General features: G+C 40.2%; 1 gene segment (V, D, J or C); it reads left to right on the top strand.

Moving 5' to 3' along the window:
• The window catches only part of LOC311284461 (Ig kappa chain V-III region MOPC 63-like), a 945,935-nt gene that overhangs the window by 213,444 nt on the left and 721,789 nt on the right, over positions 1-10,702 (top strand).

Here is a 10,702-nt window from a genome sequence, read left to right as displayed (position 1 = left end):
ATGAATCAGGACCGAAGCTCTCCGGCTTAGAAAGAATCATAAAGCATCATAACAGCAGTTCATATGACTCACGCACCATATTCAAAGTCTCAGGCTTGACAGCTCAAATCAACGTTCACTTTCATCATAATTGCAATGATATTTCCGATATGTATAAGGGGTTTACAAACTATACAAATTAAATATACGAATACAATTTATTGATTAAATTATTAAAATTTTATGTATACAGCATGGTAGGAATTGATTTATGCTGATTTAAATCACTAATTTTATTTTAAAAAAATAGAATAAATTAATCAAATCAAAAATATATTAACAATATATTTTTACTATTTTTAGAAAAAAAAAATATATATAGCCTATATTCATTTTCTTATACGCAAAATTGAGGTTCTGTTTTGTGTATGTGTGTGTTTGTGTTATTGCGATATTTAAACTAGAATTTGTGAGAGAGAAAAGACAGAATTGTGAGTTTATGTCACGCAATTCTGAGAAAAAGGTTAGAATTATGAGACAAAAGGTCACAAATACCTTTTTTTTATCTTTATAGTTAATTGAATACAGGGATAGGCCTACTCGACCCCCAAATTTAAATTCTCACATCATTTACTCACCATCATACTGTCTCAGTTGTATGACTTGCTTTCTTCAGATTAACATGAATATTTTTAGAAAAACAATCCATCTTGAGTAACGTTAGGCTACATATAGGCTACGTTACTGGTCCAAAACCAGACAAAGTGAACACGACAGTAATCCAAACAATAGCAGCTGGTGATGAATCAATGTCTTCTGAAGCTAAATTATAGGTGTGTGAGATAAAAATATGAATATTTAAACTTTTAAACTCATATTTTGACTACAAATCACAGCTTCCAGCTAACTGTCACAACGTTTATTACGCTTGAGAAATACTCGCGAGAAGTGCCGTGAAGTCACAGCGGACCGTTACTTCTCGCGCGTGTTTCTTCGTTATATCTGGGCAAAACATCATGAGAGAATTTTCTTTTGGGGGGTGTGGGCTATGTAATATAATTAAGGTTACAATAATAGCCTACTATGAAATAATACAATTTAAACAAAGAAGTGTCACCTGGCGGGGATACATGAAGATGCTCTGGAGAGTGAACGTGACTTTCAACTTCCACCTCCAAAAGCTCAAAAGTGTGTACCGGTGTCGTGTTTCAGAAGATCCCAGACAATCCGCTGCAAACTTAGAGATCTGACTCCATTCTGATCAGAAAACAAACCTTATATCAAATTCCCTTTGCTTGCCCTTTGCTTCAGACTCAATCTACAGTGAGTTTGGTCCAGATAGTGTTGAAGAAATAAGGCACTTCACCTTTAAAGAGTCTGATACTAGGCTAAGTAAAGAAAGAAATTAGAACATAAGCATATACAGTTAACACAGCAAACAAGTAAGATTACAGTTACAGATCCACATTCACAGTTTTAGAAATTTTCTTGCAGTTATGAGGATTCAGAGGTTGATACAAATGTAGCCTACTATAACAGGAGAAAGAAAGTTAGTTTTGTGCAATAAAACTGAAGGATTGAAACCACAGAAATCTAAATGCTGTAAATGTAAATACTATTAGCATCACGCATTAATAAGCATCAAACCCACACAAGGCTATAGATTGACCAGGCAATTACACTCACACATAATTACACAGAATCAGTTATTGTGAATATCTGCGGGATAGTTATTGATTGTACAGTTTATGCTATTATAGTTGATCTGTGGGGCTGAAGAGCATTAACACATCATTAGCAAATGTACTAATTTCTGAGCTTTTTTTATAATTACACTGGTTTAACAATAGATTTATTATATAAGAAATATTTCAAGTAATGCCATTCTCAGCCTCATTCAGCATCATGTAAATGTATTTGGACTCTTGTTTATTTGGAGTATTTCATTCTTTCATCATGCTTATTAGATCTTAATTATAGTTATTGTGTTTTTGTTAAATATTTTTATTCATGCATGTTGTTTTGTATGTTTTTTTTTAATTTAATTTTTTTATGTAAGAACTTAAAAAGCAATGCATTTTCTGTTTGTTTAATTAAAGATGTATATTAAAATGACCACAGCTGTATAACTGCAAGCCGCAATAAACTTTTAATGCAATGCAACTGTAGTTCAGTGTATCTCCACTAAACGGCAAACTGGTGCCCAGCATCAAATTCAGGTTTGTTTGTTTCAACCACAAGAGGTCACTGCAGGATTGAGTTGGTTTTCACTCACTGGTTAGTCCTTTTGCTTTTGCCAGTGATTATACAGTTTATTCATGTTCCTTGTATAGTATCTTTTGTAATTCTGAGTGTTCAGATTAAATTGTGTATAAATTAAGCTGTGTTTTGTTTTCTCTGGTGAAACCTGAGACGGATACATTGCTTTTTCCTGAATACTTGCTGACTGCATCTTTAGTTTGACCGTCATTTATTGATCTTAGAAACTGATCCCTTCATAACTCCACTTCTGATGCATTATCACAACAACAATACACCAGGTATTATAAATGTGAATCCCAAATGCAGATTAAGAACTCCAAGAATACCTACTACTGTAAATATAGGCCTACACACACACACACAAACAAATATTATTTTAAGTATCTACTAGTTAACTATCAACTATTAACTATTTAATATAAATTAATTAGCCTATATATAGGCTATATAAATAAATAGAAATTAATTTCTATTATAAATAATGATAAAGCAGTAGTTTTAGTGTGCCAGACATCCCAACCTGCAAAAAGTCATGTCAGGGAGGTATCCCGAAGATAGCACTACACTAGCACACTACACTAGCACACACACGCAAGGTCTCTCGCTCCCTCTCTACCGTGGCCGTGCGCGCGCTACACGGTTTGGAACGGACTCACTGGGTGTTTCTCAAAACCAAGAATGCAAAGAACGGACTTGTGTTCTTGGGGAGAACGCTCTTGCTAGTTGTTCTTGAAAGAATGAACTCACACGGTGACGAGCACACAGAACGCTGCTGACAGTTTGAGATGATGTGTTCTTGCTGGTATTGCGCAATAATACCCCCGCACAGACGCCGTCTGCAGTACCCAAACATAAGAATTATTGACGATAACAACCATGCTTTATCGCCCAAGCCTACCCTCAGCTCAAGGGATGGACTCTACAACTGTACACTACAATGTAATATTCATAACAATAAAGCAACGCAAAATGCAAACTTGTGTATTGGGACAGTAGCCTACTTGGGCAGCGACTGATGACGTTTCACAAGTCCACAAGTACAGACAAGAACGCATATTGAGAAACCGCCTGTCTCTGTCTCGCATGCGCGCTCTACATTCCGGGAGATTTTAACTAATTGGCGGGCATCAGGGAGCCGCTATATCAATATGCGGGAGACTCTCGGAACTTCCTGGAGACGGGATGTCTGGTATGCTGTAGATTGAAATCAGGATTTTGACCTTTTAGTCTCTGTGTTTGAACTGCAGCAATGATAATAATAATAATCACAATAATAAATAAGTTGCTTTATCATATTTTTTTGATATACATTCACATTTAAAAAAAATGCGTAGAAAACAAACCTCAAGAAAGAAAAAGGCAGTGAGAATGTTTCATCAGTGACTATTATCTTAAATATTCAGAGAGAACCACAGAAATATCACTTCATGTGGGATCTGACAAACATGTAAATTCTTTCATCAAAAAAGTAAATTCTTTCATTGGCTCGATTGAAAGTCTAGAAAGTCAAAAGGTTTGACCGTAATGGGAGCTGGTTTTATTTGTTGGGATTTAACTTAAGTCTTCTTCGATGGATCTAATTGGAGACTATTGGACAAGTGGACTGATCTGCAGGAGGAAACTGCGAGCTGCACTTCTGAGGAAAAAAGTTTTTCCGTGGAGGAGTATCTCTCTGGACTGTTGCTGAGAATGCATCGTAGTGTGGCGAGTGGCACTTTTATTTTACCGGCAACGCCCCCCGGGGAATTTCACCCCGAGAATAGAATTTTACTAACTCAATAGTTCAAGCCCCCAAAATACAGAAAGCACACAGGTTTGATTTATGCACTAAGCCAGAGACGTAGTTCTGTTTAAAAAAATAATTTTATTCATACAATTACTACAAACTACTACATACTTTGGTATGTCCTGTATAATGAATACAAATAATTATTGCATTTAAATAATTTTTATCATTAAAAAAAAAATCGTATTTCTGTCTTACAGCAAGCATTTTGTCATGTCCCTGAGGTTCTTCGCTGAATTTGTACTTGGAAAATAATTAATAAAATGTGCACAATGTTTATAATTTTCGGCAATAATGCAAGTATTTATTTGTGTTCTTTGCTTTTGAAAAGAATTTTAAAAAAAAAGAAAAAAAAAAGCAAGATATTTGATAAAAAACAACTTATAAAGTTACGTCCCTCAGTCTGAACTCAACCCCATCACGCCAACCATTCTCCGCCCATAATAATTTAGACTCCACCCATATGTGACATCATTCACAGGAAGTTGCATCAGGCCACGTCCACACGAAGCCGGTGCGTTCCCGATCCGATCATTTTTTTTCCTCGTTAAAAAAAAAATTCCGTAAACACGGCGTCGTCTCAAGAAATATCTGCGTACACACGAAACCACTGAAACCGACTGAAAACGGTGTAGTATATATGCCAGACCAGTATGGGGCGCTGTAATTCTGCCACAGAGATACACTATACACGGAGAAGAAGACTTTGAGCATGCGCATAACCTTGCGCGCTGTATACGAACCAAGAAGAAGAAGACAAAGATTATCGCTTTTTGCTCACCACAGTTGCAGAGAAGCAATAGATTTTGCTGTAATAAAGCTAGTAGGCTTAGTAGCTTCTGCAGCACGAATACAATCATACAAGTCCGCCATTATTGTTGTTGCTGTTACTCGTGACACAGACGACACGTGATGTGATGACATCATCGTTTCACAAAATATACGGATTGGCTGTACACACGAAACTGCAAGGGTGTCGTTTTCAGATTTATCCACTTTGGGACCCGGTTTCAAAAAATAGCGGTTTCAGTCTCCCAAAACGCCGGATCCGTGTGGACGAAACGCCAATACGATAAAAAATGTATACGTATACAGCGAAACGCGTCTCCGTGTGGACGGGCCCTCATTCAGCTCTCTTCAACAGCATGGTGCAGAAGAAGATGAGTGATATCACACTTTTTATTCATTTTTTGAGGTGTATTATAGTCAGGGAGGTTACTGTCAAGCTTAAAGGGTAACTAAACCCTAAACCCACTTTTTTTATTTAATGATCTGTAAGAATGAGGCTTTATTAGTGCTGTTCATTGATTCGAGTAACTTTTTTGACATTTGGGTATAAAGTGTTTTAATTTTACAATATATGGTGTAAAAACGTCTGAGTGCTGCCCTCTTAAGGTTGAACGGTGGCTACTGCAGTTGAATTTTCCTATTGGATGTTGCGGTGGCAAGTGACGTAAAAGGTGGCAGGTGACGTAAGCAGGTTCCAGCTCTACCACGCCCCTGGTACGAGCTCACCACGCCCTTGGTATGAGCTAGCGTAGATTTATCTGTGTACAGTGGTCAGGAGGGTACGTAGGTGTAGTGTTGCTGGTTGCAACAGCACTGCTGGACTGCATAGCTTTCCAGCAGACTTGGAAAATAGGCGCCAGTGTTTGCATGCACTTGGCCTGGAAGACCGTGAGTGTGAAACCTGCATTTTCGCGGGATTGCTTCTCCAACGCAATAGAGGTGGAAATGGGCTTCTCCTCCACACAGCTCGCGCTGAAAAGCGACAGTGTAAAATGCTGCTGATCCTGCATGGACTCCACCACCGCAGCGGCGTCTTGATGTGAGTGATCATATATATTTTAATCACAATTTATGGTTAGGCTAAAGTTAATCCTCTGGGGTCGACAAACGCGTCGGTGCATTTTGCTGGATTTTTTCACATAGCGGCAAAATATGAATATGCCTATAGAGAGCGCGCGCTATTGACATCAACTCGATAAAACCAGAGAATGACGGGCTCTGATAAAACTCATCAGATGCACTTTACGTCGTCTTTCGACTCTGTGAGCAAACTCCATTTTAGAGTCTGACAGCAGGTCTCAGGTGCACGCCCCCCCCCCCCCCCCCCCCCCCCCCCCCCCCCCCCCCCGCTCACGGTTCGTCCCCTCTATCTCCGCTGGGGTCTGCCCACTTTTCTAGCATTTTTCAAATATTGACAGTGGGTGGAGTCAGGCTCTGACCAGGGGTTTAGTTACCCTTTAACAACTCAACCCCATCACATACAATTAAGATGGAAAATGATGACTTTTCAAAATTTTATTTTAATCCATAAAAATCTAAAATATACTTATTTCATTGGCTGCCATGTGGCCCACTCTTCTATACCACATTAAGAGCAGTGGCCATTTTGAGCAAAAAACTCAACCCCATCACACTCAACCCCGTCACATATGTCATTGTTTCGGGGTTGTAAACTTTGTGACAGGGTTGAGTTATTCATTTAATTTAATCAATGATTTCAGTTTAGAAATTTAATTTCAGTAAATATATTATTACCAAAATCATAGCTAATAAGTTGAGAGTAGAAAATTAGTTTAGAGCATGTACCATACCATACCATCTTCTTCCGCTTATCCAGGGCCGGGTCGCGGGGGTAGCAGTCTAAGCAGAGATGCCCAGACTTCCCTCTCCCTAGACACTTCCTCCACCTCTTCCGGGGGGACACCGAGGCATTCCTAGGCCAGCCGGGAGACTCCTCCCAGTGGGACGCGCCGGGAACACCTTCTCGGGAAGGCGTCCAGAAGGCACCCGGAACAGATGCCCGAGCCACCTCAGCTGGCCCCTCTCGATGTGGAGGAGCAGCGGCTCTACTCTGAGCTCCTCCCGAGTGACCGAGCTTCTCACCCTATCTCTAAGGGATCGCCCAGCCACCCTGCGGAGAAAGCTCATTTCGACCGCCTGTATCCGGGATCTTGTCCTTTCAGTCATGACCCAAAGCTCATGACCATAGGTGAGAGTAGGTACGTAGATTGACCGTTAAATCGAGAGCTTCGGCTTCGCCTCACGACAACATCATCCGCAAAGAGCAGAGACGAAATCGTGTTGTCCCCAAACCTGACACCCTCCGGCCCCTGACTGCGCCTAGAAATTCTGTCCATAAAAATTATGAACAGAACCGGCGACAAAGGGCAGCCCTGCCGGAGTCCAACATGCACCGGGAAGAAATCTGACTTACTGCCGGCAATGCAAACCAAGCTCCTGCTCCGGTCGTACAGGGACCGGACAGCCCTTAGCAAAGGGCCCCGGACCCCATACTCCCGGAGCATCCTCCACAGGAGGGAGACAGTCGAATGCCTTCTCCAAATCCACAAAGCACATGTGGACTGGTTGGGCAAACTCCCATGAACTCTCCAGCACCCTGTAGAGGGTATAGAGCTGGTCCAGTGTTCCACGACCGGGACGAAAACCACACTGTTCCTCCTGAATCCGAGGTTCTACTATCGGCCGTATTCTCCTCTCCAGTACCCTGGCATAGACTTTCCCAGGGAGGCTGAGAAGTGTGATCCCCCTGTAGTTGGAACACTACAGCACCCTCCGGTCCCCCTTCTTAAAAAGAGGGACCACCACCTCGGTCTGCCATTCCAAAGGTACTGTCCCCGACCGCCACGCGATGCTGCAGAGGCGTGTCAGCCAAGACAGCTCCACAACATCCAGAGACTTGAGGTACTCGGGGCGGATCTCATCCACCCCTGGTGCCTTGTCACAGAGGAGTTTCTTGACTACCTTTGGTGATGGACGGGTCCACCTCTGAGCCCTCAGCCTCTGCTTCCTCAATGGAAGACGTGGCGGTGGGATTGAGGAGATCCTCAAAGTATTCCTTCCACCGTCCAACATCCTGGATGTTGAGGTCAACAGCTGCCCACCTCCACTGTAGACAGCGTTGGTAGGGCACTGCTTCCCTCTCCTGAGGCGCCGGATAGTTTGCCAGAATCTCTACGAGGCCAGCTGGAAGAGATCGGCCTTCCAATCTGCCGTTATCTGCTGCAGTTTTGTTTTATGTTCCAGCACTGAGGAATGTTTTAGACACTAGTAAATGTACCTATTGTGCCCATTTGATAAAAGGATGTTTCCTTTTTGATAAAAGGCTGGATCTATTTTTGTTTTTTCTTACCAAAAATATTTGAAAGTTACTAACGACCGTACTGTCTGCAGTAGTTTTCTTTGTTTAAATTCTCACTGCAGTTCAGATAATAAAGTAAAACGAAAAAAACTAAATATGACTGTCTTTATTACATGGTTGCCAAAAATAAAATAGTGTTTTGTTTGAGTCTCCAAGAGGGATTTTCGTATTAAACAAATACAAATTAAAAGTAGGCCAATGTGTCCTTTCAACCCTGTAACAGTATTCAACCCCATCACAGTATTCTCAACCCTGTCACATTAATATCTTTGGAAAATAAAATAAGGAAGACAATTAAAAATTAAAGCATTTCTTGCTGATTACCACCCGACATGTTAAGGGCTAACACAGTAAAATTGTGGTTTTAGTGAAACATCTAAATTACATTTTTTCTTACTAAAATAAAGAGACCACGGACAAATAATTTGGATATCTGTAACTTCCATCACATACAAATGTGAAAATTATCATAAATGTTCCATTTGAAGTCATTGAATTGGTATGAGGGACACATGAGCAGTAGGTAGATGTTTGCTTTATAACAAGTTTTGTGTAAAATCCTGTTTAAACTAATTCAATTTTGTCCGTTACGGGGTTGAGAATAAAAGGTATACAAATCTGAAAAAAACTGAAAATAATAAAAAGTCTTTCATGCCTGAGATGGGAAAATATGATTTTTTGAAGGTTTGATATGTGCCTAATAATGTGGGATATTTAGAAATGTAATCATATGTAGTTCAAAAATGAAAAAAGTCCAAGTTGAAATATTACCGAATCCCAGGAATGACCCAAGTGCTGAGGCCTTACCAGTGGAGTGACAGGGTCAAGAGGCCTTACCAGTGGAGTGACAGGGTCAAGAGGTGTGGGATATCAGATTGGTATCTGTAGATAAAAGGCTGTGGATTTGCATAAAATGACTTTATTTTGTGTATTTGTATTTTATGTTTGTTGCTGTTTTTAAACGACTCGCTACCGTGTGCCTAACTGTGAAGAAACAAATGATCAATAAACTGTTGGACAGATATAGGACTAGGATTTGTGCGCTCGACTTTTCTTCGCTTTGTGCCGTGAACTTTTAAATGCGCACTTGTGCAGCGCAGCGCAGCACACTGTGACTCCACGTTGCTTTGAGCACATCATTCTGCACCCGCGATGCGCTTTGTGCGCTCTGTTTTGAAGCGTTTCATATTATCATGTTTTTTCCTATATTTTTTATACCTAGCCTGTAGCCTACAATACATTTAAAATAAGCATAATTTAATTGTATATTATATTGTATGCACTAAAGCTAGTGAAAACGTATCTCAGGTCCACAATGTCAGATGACAGATTAAGCAATTTAGGTGTTCTAAGTATTGAGTCAAGGGCAAAGGCCTTAAATCTAGATGAATTTGCTGATCTTTTGTGCAAAAAAACACAAAAATCGTAGAATACAGTTAATGTGACTGATTCTGAATATGTAATGCAAATGTAAAAAATATAATGGAAATGCAAATACATTGTTGAATGATTGTAAACATGGTATTTTGCCTGTTAATGCCTACAGTGCAGTGCAGAAAATGATATGACAACAATAAGGTCTAAATATAACTGGCCCCTCTAACAGTACAACTGGCCCCAGCTTGGCCCCCCCAGTTGAAATGGTCTAGAACCGCCACTGACACACACGCACACACACGCACACACACGCACACACACGCACGTAAAAACTCAAAATAAACAAAAGGGGAAAGACACAGCACACACGAGGAGACGACGCCACCACCAGGGACACCGACACCACCACCGCCGGCCCTCAGCACTATGGGAGAAAGAACATTCAATTATTGGGCAGGGAAAATAAATCACTAAACCAAAAATAAATGAACAACTCACTCTAAAGCAATCTAGGCAGCAAGGAGGACGCAATAGCTGCCTAGAGCTTAACTAAAAAAAAAAAAACAAATTAACAATAAATCATAAAGTTTCAACAAGAATAAATCTTTTATCAAATTAAATCAAACAAAAGAAATATGGATTAATCAAAAATCACTTAATTATAAGCTAACAGATAAACCCATAAAAAAGTAACCAAAAAAATAGGCAATCATTTAAAGAAATAAATAGAAGTCTTTATCAAAACTTTAACAAAAGAATATTAATAAAAAAAGACTTAATCATAATTTGACAAATAAACCCATAAACATAGACCCCAATCTCCACACACACACAATTTAATAAGCACGGGCAAGCCAAAGAGAGGCAAAGCTATCGTCCGTGTCACAATAAGTCACATACAGCTCTGTCAGACACCCAGTTGGGCAACAAATCCTGGCGCTGAAATGCGCATGGAGGCGTTCAAAGCCTGGGGTGAGCTCATATACAACGCGATAAATAGTCTATGGTGAAAACAGACATCAATTGAACTTGAGACAAAACAGCAGCGTGGCAGCAAGAGGAGGGCTAGTGCAAATACCAGCGCGAGCGAAGCAGTTTACCGCCCTGATGTACACAAACAAAATTCAGTA

Source organism: Rutilus rutilus (genome assembly GCF_951802725.1).
Source record: "Rutilus rutilus genome assembly, chromosome: 24".
Classification (NCBI taxonomy): Eukaryota; Metazoa; Chordata; class Actinopteri; order Cypriniformes; family Leuciscidae; genus Rutilus; species Rutilus rutilus.
This window is presented reverse-complemented; position numbering and strand designations above follow the sequence as displayed.